The sequence below is a fragment of the Corylus avellana genome, chromosome ca3, assembly GCF_901000735.1.
Source record: "Corylus avellana chromosome ca3, CavTom2PMs-1.0".
NCBI lineage: Eukaryota > Viridiplantae > Streptophyta > Magnoliopsida > Fagales > Betulaceae > Corylus > Corylus avellana.
The window spans coordinates 23629191-23642086 of record NC_081543.1 but is presented as its reverse complement, the minus strand read 5'-3'; the positions used below and the strand labels follow the sequence as shown (position 1 = coordinate 23642086).

General features: G+C 37.4%; 2 pseudogenes; one reads left to right on the top strand and one right to left on the bottom strand.

Moving 5' to 3' along the window:
* Positions 1-3768, top strand: part of LOC132174288 (uncharacterized) — a 4477-nt pseudogene extending 709 nt beyond the window's left edge.
* Positions 3769-6045: 2277 nt separating this feature from the next.
* Positions 6046-8601, bottom strand: LOC132174287 (hydroquinone glucosyltransferase-like; annotated as a pseudogene).
* Positions 8602-12896: the final 4295 nt, after the last annotated feature.

Genomic DNA, 12896 nt, shown 5'->3' with positions numbered 1-12896 from the left:
GGTTAATAATTTTGTTGGTACCTTAGTTTTCATTTTTTTATTTTTTTCTTCTTAAGTTTTAAAACATGACAAATCTAGTGCAAACCTATAGAAAAAGACAAAATCAATACCTCCATTAGTTTCGTCAGTCTTACTTAACGAAATTTTCATGTGTTACTCCTATAATAAGCCACGTGTCCTAAAAAGTAAAAATAATTAAAAATAAAAATAAAAATAAAAAACTAAACCTAAAAAAAATTTTAAATTTTTTTTTTTTTAAAAAAAATACGAGCTGCCCTCTGTTTGGTTGACGAGAATACAAGGAAAAGAATGTGTTGCCGAGTTGCTAAAAATTTATTTTTATTTCAGACACTATTGCATCTCCAAGTTCTTTCGAGTAATTTCAGAGACTAGTTCCAAGCTTTCCTTGTTGATTTTTCTTCTTTGAAATTGATGTATTTATTTCTGAAATTTGCTAATATGCTCACCAGAAATCGTTCGAAAGTGTTAGGCCTGATATGCTGCTAGTTTTGGGAGATGTTTCGGCAAGAGGTTCAGAGTTAACAAGAGGAAAATGGGTTTCTGTGGTCCACCAGTTTCAGGGACTGTTAGGCCCGTTTCTGGGTCTTCCTTATCATGTCATTCTCGGTGACAGGGACGTCGGAGATTGTAGAGGGTTGAATGTGAAAATGGTTAATTGGGTTGCTGGCAATTTCCCAGGACTGGATTTGGCGTGTTGTGGTGCCTTTGAGATTAGTAACATTTATTAGCTTCGTCTCGCTCAATGCTGTGGCTTTGCTTTGTGGGGACAATGATCTACGGTTTGGTGTTGAGAAAGTAGTGGAGAGAGAGTGTGTGGATTTGCAAATGGGAACTGGAGGCCCAACAGAAGCAATGAATATTGAGGGTGGCAAATTCAGGGAGATAGACCATAAATTTGGTTGGAGAGAGAATAGACTTTCACATGGGTCTGGTCCTGTTCTACTGCTTCCCTTCCCTTTGCACCGTACAGCAGATGGAAACTGTGGTGGGGTTGACGCACCCCAAAAATTTTATCTTTTTTTTTTTTTTTTTTTTTAGTTTAGTTTTTTTTTTAATTATTATTTTATTATTTTTATTTTTAATTTTTAATTTTTATGACACGTGGCGTATTATGAGAGTGACACGTGAAAATTTCGTTAAGTAGGACTGACAGAACTAACATAAGTATTGATTTTATCTTTTTGCATAGGTTGGATACTATATTTGTCCCATTTTAAAACTTAGAAGAGAAAAAATAAAAAGTGAAAATTGAAGTACTAAAAAGTTATTAACCCTTAATTTAAATTGGATGTAACTTGAAAGAGTTAAGGGTTGATATTAGAATTTTTGACTTTGATACTATGTTAAATGATCACTTATATCAAAAACTTAAACTAATAAAAAAAATTAATCATTTAATTATTATTTTAACACCTTAGTAACCGGATTGAATCACGAAACCTTGAACTACATACGTACACTGTTACATCGTCAGTCAAATGTTGCAGTATTGTGCGGTATTTTCTTCCATTGATTTATTTGATTTATGGCTCGGTACCCAAAGAGGGCTCTGAAGGATGAGAGAGCCGGGTTATTAGGTGATTATTTAGATTTAGATTATGATTGAGATTGTATTTGAGAAATTGAGCTTTTAAGTTAAAAAACGTTTTTTTTTAAAAAAAAAATTTTGTGACAAAAACATCATTTTTAAGCTTTTGTCAAAGTGTATTTTGATCATTTTTTGACTTTTTAAACCTTCGCTTCCAATTTTTTTTTACCAAATGGATACTTTTATTCAAACAGACTTTTTTAGTGTTAAACAAACTTTTAAGCCTCTTAATTATATGTGATTCAATTATCAGTTAGAATTTTATGGCCATAATTGGTGTGTAACTATGAAATTATGATCAACAAGGGTTAGGTGCAGCAAGAAACTATTGAAGTCCAAGCTTGACGCCTCACACCAGCTTGTCAGATATGTGGTGATCATCTGAGTGTAATAACTAATAACATTAAGATTTTTTTTTATTAAAAAAATTTATCAAAACGTTTAAAATACTCCTTTTTTAAAAAAAAATTACAAAGATTTTTTATAATAAAAAAATAAATACTTGAATCCTTACGAGATTTTGGGATATTTTAAGAATTTTCACAAAATTTAACAAAAATTCTAATAGAATTGAGTAATTAAAAGAAAATGAGAGTTTGATACCCTTAATTTAGAGTTTTTGAATTTTAAAAGATACTTTCAAAATGCATGAAAGTTTTAGAAAGTTTTGTAAAGTTTTCCCTAAATAATATAACAATATATACATTATTTGATAATTCATACATTATTAGATTTATGAAATTTAATTCTAATCATAAATGACTTCTCTTCATTTTATTTAAAAGAGAGAATTCTATTTCATTTAGCAAAATGTTTAAAATACTATACCTTTTACTACAAACTCACCGATTTATAATTAGAGAAATAATTAAGTGTATAGTTACAAGTCAATCATTAACTAATTAAAATTACAAGTCAATTTATTATTTAATTATTTAACCAATTATAAAATGTCATAAATGTCGTAAAAACAGTCGACCCCACATTTTTTATTTTTATATTTGTATAAGTACTTCACACATTTTTGAAACGACCCACATGAGCACTAGCATTTTACATCTGTTAATTTAATCTACTAAAGTAAAAGATTTTATAATAAATAAAATGTCTTTAAAAGCTCTTTTAATTTTTTTTACTAAACTAATACTTTTTTCTTCAAACGAATTTTTTGAGTGTTAAACGCATTTTTAAGCCTCTCAAATGCACATCCAAATAAGCCCTAAGTTCCACATCATCTTGATATCCATCTCTTGGTAAAAAATTTAAAACCTTTAACATTTCTCTTTTTGCATACAACATACCACATGGAGCTTTTGAAACATTTTTATATCACAAAAGCTTATTACAAATAAGTGAAACCACGAGGATTATTTTTGCATTGTTTCCTTTATTTTTTAATTTAATAAATGAGTAAATTTTACTACCAAAACTCAAGAATACTGTTAAAATATTGTATTTCCGTAATATTTATGTAACAAAATATTCCTATAATATAATCAATATATTACGGAAATATTCTCCACATATATTATTGTAAAATTTGATATGGTATTCATTATTGTAAATATGCTGATTTTATGTGATTTTGTAATTATTGTATTTCCGCTCTTTCAGTGCATTATTCAACTATAAATAGGTCATTCTATTGTATAATTGAACATACATTATAAATACAAATTTTTTCTCTACAATTATCTTTTTGTTGTCTATTTCAAATACAATTTTTTTTTCTTTTTTTCTTTTCATTTGAGCATTCTTTTCGGCGTTTTCTTTTGTTTCAACAATACACCAAACACTTGTTGCAATTGGTTCTTTACGTGACAGAAATTGTAGAGGTCTTATCACTCAAAATCGGAAAATCTATGAAGAAATGGGTCCACCACACTCCTCAACTGTCCATCACGTGCCGCAATGCACCAGTCACCCTCTCTGCGCATGAGACTCACGCGCTACACACTCCCCACTCTCGCCACGCGCCACACACTCCTCACTCTCGCCACGTGCTACACGCAGCAGATCCATGGTACTCCACATTGCTACATCACTCTGGATACCTACCCGTGGGTCTACACTCATTGTTGTGTATCGTGTCACACTGGATCCTTGCTTATTGGTGCACCATAGCTACAGTTCGCGCGTCACATGAAATCCTTTCTTGAGGTTGTACCTGCACCTCTGCGACACCAGATTACTGTGCTCAGGTTTATTTATTTTTAATATTTTCCCTTTTCCGACAAAAAAAAAAAGAAGATGTCTACCGATCTTGATAATATTATTCGTCCTATTGATAAGATTTTAGACCGTTTCAATTATATGTTGTGGACTTAAAATATGAAAAAAAATTTGAGAGAGAGAAGATTATGGCGTTATGTTTATGGAGATGCTATTACACCCACACAAAAAGAAGGTGAGTCAGCCGACACATTTTCTCTAAATAATATAACAATATATATGTACACTATTTGATGATATATACATAATTAAATTTATGAAATTTAATTCTAACCATAAATGACTTCTCTTCATTTTATTTAAAAGAGAGAATTCTATTTCATTTAGCAAAATATTTAAAATACTATACTTTATGCTACAAATTCACTGATTTATAATTAGTGAAATAATTAAGTGTATAGTTACACATCAATCATTAACTAATTAAATTTACAATTCAATTTTTTAATTAATTATTTAACCAATTATAAAATGTCATATACGTCGTAAAAACAGTCGCACAATTTTTTATTTTTTTTATTTTTTTTATTTTTGTGTAAGTAGCTCAAACATTTTTGAAGCGACCCACATGAGCACTAACATTTCACATCTGATAATTTAATCTACTAAATTAAAAGATTTTATAATAAATAAAATGTCCTAAAATGTCCCTCCATGCCAATGATACAAGCTTCGTACTGAGACCTTGACAGCCTATAGTACTAACCAAAACTAGGATTAGGATCCCCAACAATGGTGGGAGAATTGCTGATGGATTTTTTTGTTAATCTGGACTGTTGGATTAAAAAGATATAAAAAAATATTATATATATTTTAAAAAATAAATATAAACTAAATAATAAAAAATTAAAAAATTAATTTAATAATATGGGGTGGCTGGCCACCCCATTTTCCCCCATAGGTGGCGCCCGGCGCCACCCCCATGGCCCTAGGGGGTGGTTCGGCCACCCCCTAGGCCAAACCCAAAACCAAATATTTTTGGGTCGACCCACCTCCTAGAGCCAAACCCTAAACCAAATTTTTTTGGGTTTGGCCTGAGGTGCCAACCAGGGCAGCCACCCCAGGGCGGTTGGGGGGTGGGCGGTATGCCCATGGCCCTAGGGGTGGCTCGATACCCTAGAGCCAAATCAAAACAAATTTTTTTGGGTTTGGCTCTTAGGGGTGGCCGAACCACCCCCTAGGGCCATGGGAATGGCGCCGGCCACCCCCAATGGGGGAAAATGGGGTGGCCAGCCACCCCATATTATTAAATTAATTTTTTATTATTTTATTTTATATTTATTTTTTAAAATATATATAATATTTTATTGTATTTTTTGAAATGAGACACATAGCAAGATTCATCTAACGGTCCAGATTAGCAAAAAAACCCATCAGCAATTCCCCAGCCATTGCTGGGGATCCTAATCCCCAAAACTATGGCATGGCATGAGAAATATTCGCACTTTTTCAGGACTTATGAGACTGCATGCTCAGGTCATTTTCATATCTAATCCTTTGACGTCATTTTTTTTATGGAATACTTTATAAATTAAATTTATTGATATTTCCTTAATATGTTATTTCAAAAAAGAGAAAACTTGTTACAGCTGGCTGATCACAATCCTGAACGAAAGAGCACCTTCTCCTCTAGGTTTTTCAGAGAACCCTATAGAGAAAAAATTGAGTGATAATACGTATTAATTTAAGTATCACCCTTAATTTGTTGGCATAATATGATGTTTGGGAAATATTGTAAGATATGTTTGTTATTTGATGGTTTCTACCAAAAAAATTATACCAAAGTTGAATGGAGAAACATATTTGTTATTTTTGCATGAGGAACCTTACGGGTACCAAATTTTTTAATAAAAATTATTACTAAAATGAAGTGGAACTTAAATGTTTTGATCATCTTCAAGGAAAACGTTTCACATCATCTTGATATCCATCTTTTGGTAAAAATATTCAAAACTCCTTGTATTTTTCTTTATGCATACCACATGGAGCTCTCGAAACATTTTTATATCACTAAAAGCTTATTGCAAATCAGGATTAATTTTGCATTGTTTCCTTTTATTTTTTAATTTAATAAATGAGTAAATTTTTTTACCAAAACTCAAGAATACAAGACACTCCGTCTAGACAAAACAACCAGCTGAAACAGATCTTAATAAACCAGAATACAAAAACAATCACTAAAACAAAACCAAAGAAGATATGCATCAAACCCCATCAGCTGCCTACTTCATCTACCAATCAAGTATACTATAAATTAGGAATCCCCCAATTAATGCACAATTTCTTATCATTCTTTGTGACTCTTCCATATCTGAGCCACCTTGGCTACTGATTTTGTTGACGATCCTTCTTGGCTCAAAGCCCTTTCAGCTGAATTCTTTACTTCTTTCATTTTGCTCTTTAGCAATTTTCCTTCTTCTCCCTCGATTACCCCTCTTACGTAGTTTGCTATATCTTTGTGTCCCACCAGGCCTTTGTCATTGACTTTGACCCTCAAGGCAACCTTCAAATCATCAGCTAGCACTACGGAGTTCATCCTTTGCTCTGCGTATAGTGGCCACGCAATCAACGGCACGCCATGCACAATGCTCTCCAGGGTTGAATTCTACCCACAGTGGTTCAGGAAGCCGCCGGTGGAGGCATGCTTTAGGATCTGCACCTGTGGAGCCCAAGAGGGCACCACTAGACCCAGCCCTTTGGTTCTCTCCAAGAAGCCGTCGGGAAGAAAAGGAAAAGGATCCTTAATGCTTTGTACACTGAAGTAAGTTGCATTGGCAGCTTTCTCATGTGGGCTCCTCACAACCCAAAGAAATCTTTGCCCACTCATTTCAAGTCCTAAGGCCAATTCATGTTGCTGTTCATGTGAAAGCGTCCCACCGCTACCAAATGAAACGAATAATGCTGAACTATTTGGCTGCTTATCCAACCACCTCAAACACTCAGAACCGTCAACCCCATGGTCCAAACCAGACCGAACTATCGGTCCAATTGGGTAAATAGGTGGCCAACCATCTTTTTCTTCCATTAAAGCTTTAAAATAATCCGGTTCCAAATCCAGAAAGCAATTAACCATAATTCCAGCAGCAAGAGGGTATTGTTTGGCCATTTGTAGAATCCCTTTATAGACGTCATTCTTTCTATCTTGATTCAGTTTTGCCAGATCGGACCTATGGATCGGCACACAACCGGGTAATTTGATCGGTTCAAGCAAGTCTCTGAACTCACAAGAGTGTAGGGGTGTAAACGAGCCGAGCTTGGGCGAGCTGAGCTTGTCCGAGCTCGGCTCGTTTAAGTTTCTGTCAGGCTCGAGCTCGAGCTCGACACGAGCCTCAAACCAGTGTTCGAGCTCGGCTCGTCAAGGTTGGTTCCCTGCTCGAGCTCGAGTATTTTGGCCAAAACCCACATAAGAACACATCATACAACCTCTCAAACCGAATAACATATACCCCGAAATCTCAACCAAAATCAAACCTAAGTGAAATCTCACCCAAACAATGTGATTTTCGTTCTTTATATACAATGGGTGTAAAGAAAACACAACGAATATAAAATTTTTACCTCACAACAACCCATGATCAGAAACTCTCCTCTTTGGCTTCATCGTCTTCTTCTTTTGACCATATCTCTCTCTGCGTCTCAGTCTCTCTCTCAATCTTTGCATTTCGGTCTCTCTTCGACTTGCGTCTGGCGGTTCGACACTCGCGTTTTTGTAATCAATTAAAAAATCAAACCATGTTTTAGTGTATAGGAATGTGTGTATGAAAGAAGAAGGAAAATGAAATGAGTTTGCAAAGAAGATGAAGAAGTTACAGAAAAGAGAATAAGAGAGTTAAAAGAAAGAAATGGAAGAGTCAGAAGAAGTGAGGGGATTAGATGTTTGGGCCTAGATCTCAAGGCAAACGTGGCAACGTGTGGAATAGCCTTGGGAAATGAAAAATGAAAAGCTAAAAAAGTTGAACTAGGGTACTCTTACAATTTACAAACATGCAGCTGAGTTTTACTTTAATTTTTATCTTTTGTTAATTAATATTTGATCTCTTATTTAATTTAAGTACAACATACTTTTACAGTTTTACAAATAATTATTTACCACACATTTATACGAGCCCGCTCACGAGTTTAGTCGAGTCGAGCCGAGCTTGCTTCGTTTAATATTCGAGCTAGAATTTGTGTTCACAAAACGCTTCGTTTAATATTCGAGTTGAGCACGAGCCGAGCCCGAGCGTGCTCGCGAGACGCTTCGCTCACTTAACAGCTCGAAGAGTATGTTTCATCAAGCTCTTGTAACTGAGTTGTAAGTGAAAGATCGATGAGAAAGCCATCGCGGTTGTAGGGAAAAAAATGTAAGAAGAAACACCGAATTCTTTAGCCACATCCATACCAAATAAATCAACCAGCGAGGCCACTAGCTGAGTTGACTTAGCTAAGACCTTGAAAGCGTCTTGTAGGGCAGGGAGGGACCAAGTCAAGGTGAGTGCGATCCGGGTCACGAGCAAAACGTCCTTGGGGAGGTCGTCAAGGTACACAGGAGGAAGAAATATGGAGGATATGGAGTTGGGTAGGGCTTTAAGGATGGCTCTTTGAGGTTTCACAGGTGAACCATCTGTGGAGATGAGTATGGTGACCAAGAAATTGTGGTGGACGACGAGTCGCTTTGTGAGCTCAATGAGTGGGATGAGATGGCCCATCCCTGGTATGGGCACCATGGCTATGTGGGGTTTTTCCTGTTGGGTCACTTGGGTGTGTTGCTTGGTGGCCATGGTTTAGTGGTTCATTGAGAGGGAAAACAAAGGGTTTTTTGTAAGATATGTAGAGAGATGAGTGGGGAGTGAATGAGTGATGCATGTGTAGATGTGGTTATTAGATGATCGTGGCTTGTTGTGAATCACGTAGAGTGAGGCCAAGCTCTTTTGGGTAGTGTTTGGTAAATGGGTTGGCCTAGATACTGTAGTTGATGTAGATTGATGTGAAAAAAAAGTAAGAATGTTTTGTATAAAAAAGATAAAAAGTGGTATAGAAAAGTGAAAAAGTTTTGTTTTGTAGTGATTTTTTTTATTTGAATAATAATAAAAAGTAAATTATGTGATATAAAAGGTTAAAAAGTTAAAATGTTTTAATGTTAATTTTTTTGGGAAATTGTGACGAACAGTGTCTAAGCCAACTCCAATTGGTGCCTGCATGTGCAGTGTGCGGGGGTAAAGTATGAATCTTTTAAGTTACACCACTCTTTTGACACTTGTATCACTAAATTTTAAAAAATATACTCGACTCTTTCTGAAAATTACCACACATCTAACGAGGAGGAGACAATATCCACTCTGCATCCTAAATAAATAAATAAAATAAAAAGACATTGCCCTTATAAAACATAAAATAAATTAGAAGGAATTGAAACATTGGATACTAACATTACAAATTTTTTAGCGTAATGACATAGTGGAAGACTTGGTAACCGAAAAGGTTAGGAGCTTCTGTGTCTTCTGACCTGATAAATCAGCTCTCAATCCTCTGATTGACACAACACAACCCGCAGGTTGAAGATAAAACCTCCGCGTAGAAGTTTGAAGAGAAAATTCTCAATTCATATATATTGATTCAAAGTTGAAAAGTTGGTTTTGAAAATATTACAAGTCCTACTATTTATAGGAAAGAAAACTAACAAACAATTCTAAATAAACTTGGCCCTAACATGATTGGCCTAACAATGGCAACTGGCCATTGGTTCCCTAATCCGGCAGTAGCTTCCTATTGGTTTTCCTTAACCGGCAGAAGCTTCTCATTGGTCCTTGGTCATTGGCAAGGTCAGTTATGACATTATTCCTTGCGGCTCTGACATAACTTTGTGGTCTTCAAATGTTCTGTCATAAACTTTGCAGCCTTTAACTTTGCGGCTTTCCCGAATGTGGTTCTGACATCACCGTCCTTCTGATATTCCGACCCTGACATATTCCTACCCTCAGTTCTGACAATATTCTTTCGGCGTTGGCAGATTCTGTTAGATATCATAATTGAGCTTCCCGAGTATGCCTTGGTGAAGGGTGCCTCGATTCCAGAGTATGCCTCGGTCAAGGGTACCTCAGTTCCCAAGTATGCCTCGGTCAAGGGTACCGAGTACGCCTTGGTTCTTGATTTCTCGAGCCTAGAATCGGGCCTCGGTTTGGTTGAACAGTGCTCGGTGGACAGTCCTACATCAGTCTCCCCTTCTTGAAAATAACTCGTCCTCGAGTTAGAATCCTCCAACGGAAAATATTCAAATATGTCCACCACATTGAATGTTGGGGAAATGGCTAGGTTCTCTGAAAGATCGACAACATAGGCATTATCATTAATCTTTTTAATAATTTCGCAAGGTCCATACTTTTTGTTCCTTATCTTTCTGGAAGTCCCGGTTGGTAGACGACCCTTGCGCAAATAAACCATTACTAAATCTCCTTCTCAAAAGACTTTCGATCTTCACCCCTTATCTGCTGCTTCTTTGTACTTGGCATAAGTCTTCTCGAGGTGTTGACGAACTTCCTCATGGGTGGACTTCGCATGTTTTGCCAGGTGTCAAGCTGCTATAGTAGCTCCGGGTAGCTTGGGTAGATTTGCAAGGGCTACTGCAAGTGTCGGAGTTCTTCCAAATACAACCTCGAACGGTGCTTTCCCGGTTAACCTGTTTACCATATTATTGTAAGCAAACTCGGTCGGAGCTAAAGCCAGGTCCCATTGCTTCGGTTTATCTCCGGTGATACAGCTAAGTAAGTTGCCCAACGTTCGGTTCACAACCTCGGTTTGCCTGTTTGTCTGTGGATGGCTAGTGCTACTAAAATTCAAGGTTGTGTAGAACCGCCTCCATAGAGTTCTCCAACAATAGGAAAGAAATTTGGTGTCTCGGTTAAAAGTGATTGACCTTGGCACCCCGTGTAATCTGGCTACTTCTCGGAAGAAGAGGTTGGCTACCTGGACAGCGTCGGACGTTTTCATACAAGCAACAAAGTGAGCCATTTTGGAAAATCTATCCACAATTACCATGATAGAGTTGGCTCCTCTTTGAATTCTCGGGAGTCCCAAAACAAAATCCATAGACACATCCTCCCAAGGTGCTTCCAGTATTGGCAATGGCATGTACATGCTCGTGTTCTGAGTCTACCCCTTGGACACTTGGCATATCGGGCATTGTTGCACTATATTACCGACATCTTTCCTCAATTATGGCCAATAGTACTGGTCCTCAACCAAACTTATGGTTTTGTCTCGTTTGAGATGTCCTCCTAATCCTCCACCGTGCAACTCTCGGATAACCTGCTCTCTGAGCAAACTCTTTGGAATATAGAATCGGTTACCTCGGAAAAGATATCCCTCTTGGATATGCATCTCGGGCACAGGTGTCCTAGTAGTACAACACTTCTAGATTTCTACGAAATCTTCATCTGTCTCAAACAGCTCCTTGAGACATTCAAATCTGGTTATGTCTGCTTGCAAAGTCATTAAGAGGGTAGCTTGGTGGCTTAGAGCATCAGCTACTCGGTTCAGCTTGCCTGACTCGTGTTTTAGTGAGAAACTGAACCGTTGAATGTAAGACACCCATCGGGCATGCATCTGGTTCAGGTTTCTTTGACTGTTGATGAACTTTAGGGCTTGATGGTCGGTGTAGAGGATGAACTCACGTTGAATAAGGTAGTGCTCCCATACCTTTAATGCTCTTAAAACAACATAGAGTTCCTGTTAAGAAGTTGACCATTTCTACATTGTTTCGCTGAGTTTCTCACTGAAAAAACTCGATCGGCTTTCCTTCTTGAGACAATGCCACCCCAATTCCGTCAATTGATGCTTCACATTTGACTTCAAACAGTTTGTCGAAGTCGGGTAAGACTAGGACTGGTGATATGCACAGCTTTTCTTTGATAATTTCAAACTCCTTGCAACTTCTTCACCACAATGGAAGTTTCCTTTCTTCATACACTCGGCGATAGGAGCTACAATGCTGCTGAAGTTTCAGACAAACCTCCGGTAGAAGGTTGCTAACCCCTGAAATCTTCGGACTTCACCCACTGTCTCAGGAGTAGGCCATTCTCAGATAGCTCTCACATTCTCTTCATCAACTCGGATTCTGTCTGAACTGACTATAAATCCAAGGACTAATAGTCGGTCCATCATGAAACTGCATTTCTTCAAGTTGACGTACAAATTGTTTGCACATAGGATCTCCAGAACTTCCTTTACATGACTTAGATGCTCTTCCGGTTTATGGCTATAAATAAGGATATCATCAAAATAAACAACAACGAATTTTCCGATTAAAGTCTTAAGTACCTAATGCATTAGCCGCATGAATGTACTGGGTGCATTGGAAAGTCCGAATGGCATCACCTTACATTCATAGAGTCCTTCCTTGGTTTTGAATGCATTCTTCCATTCATCTCCGGGTCTGATTCGGATCTGATGATACCCGCTCCTCAAATCAATCTTCGAGAAGATTCTGGCTCCGGACAGCATATCAAACATATCTCCTATTCAGGGAATAGGAAATCGATACTTCACCGTGATCTTGTTAATTGCTCGACCATCCACGCACATTCGCCAGCTACCATCCTTCTTGGGCACCAGTAAGGCTGGCACAGCACATGGACTCATGCTTTCCCGCAAGTGCCCCTTCCGCATAAGTTCTTCTACTTGCCCCTGCAAGATCTCATTCTTTTTAGTGCTCACTCGGTAGTGTGGAAGGTTTGGCAGACTAGCTCCCGGCACTAAGTTAATGCAGTGTTGGATGTCTCTCACAGGTGGGAGTCCTTCCGGTGTCTCATCTAGAGTGATGTCTCAAAATTCGTCTAGCATCTCACGCACTGGCTCGGGAATAGCTGGTATAGTCGAAGGGGTGGGTTCGACGAGTAATAAGGAAAGTATTTCCCAGGCCTCCTTGACTTCTTCCAGTAACTCATTGGTCTTTGTCAATAGAATGGGCTGCATCTTCGCTCAGATAGGAACGTCAGCCGAGTCTTCTTTTAAGGGTTGAAAAATAATTTTTCGGCCTTCTCGGAAAACAATGTAGATGTTGTCTCGGCCTTTGTGTTGG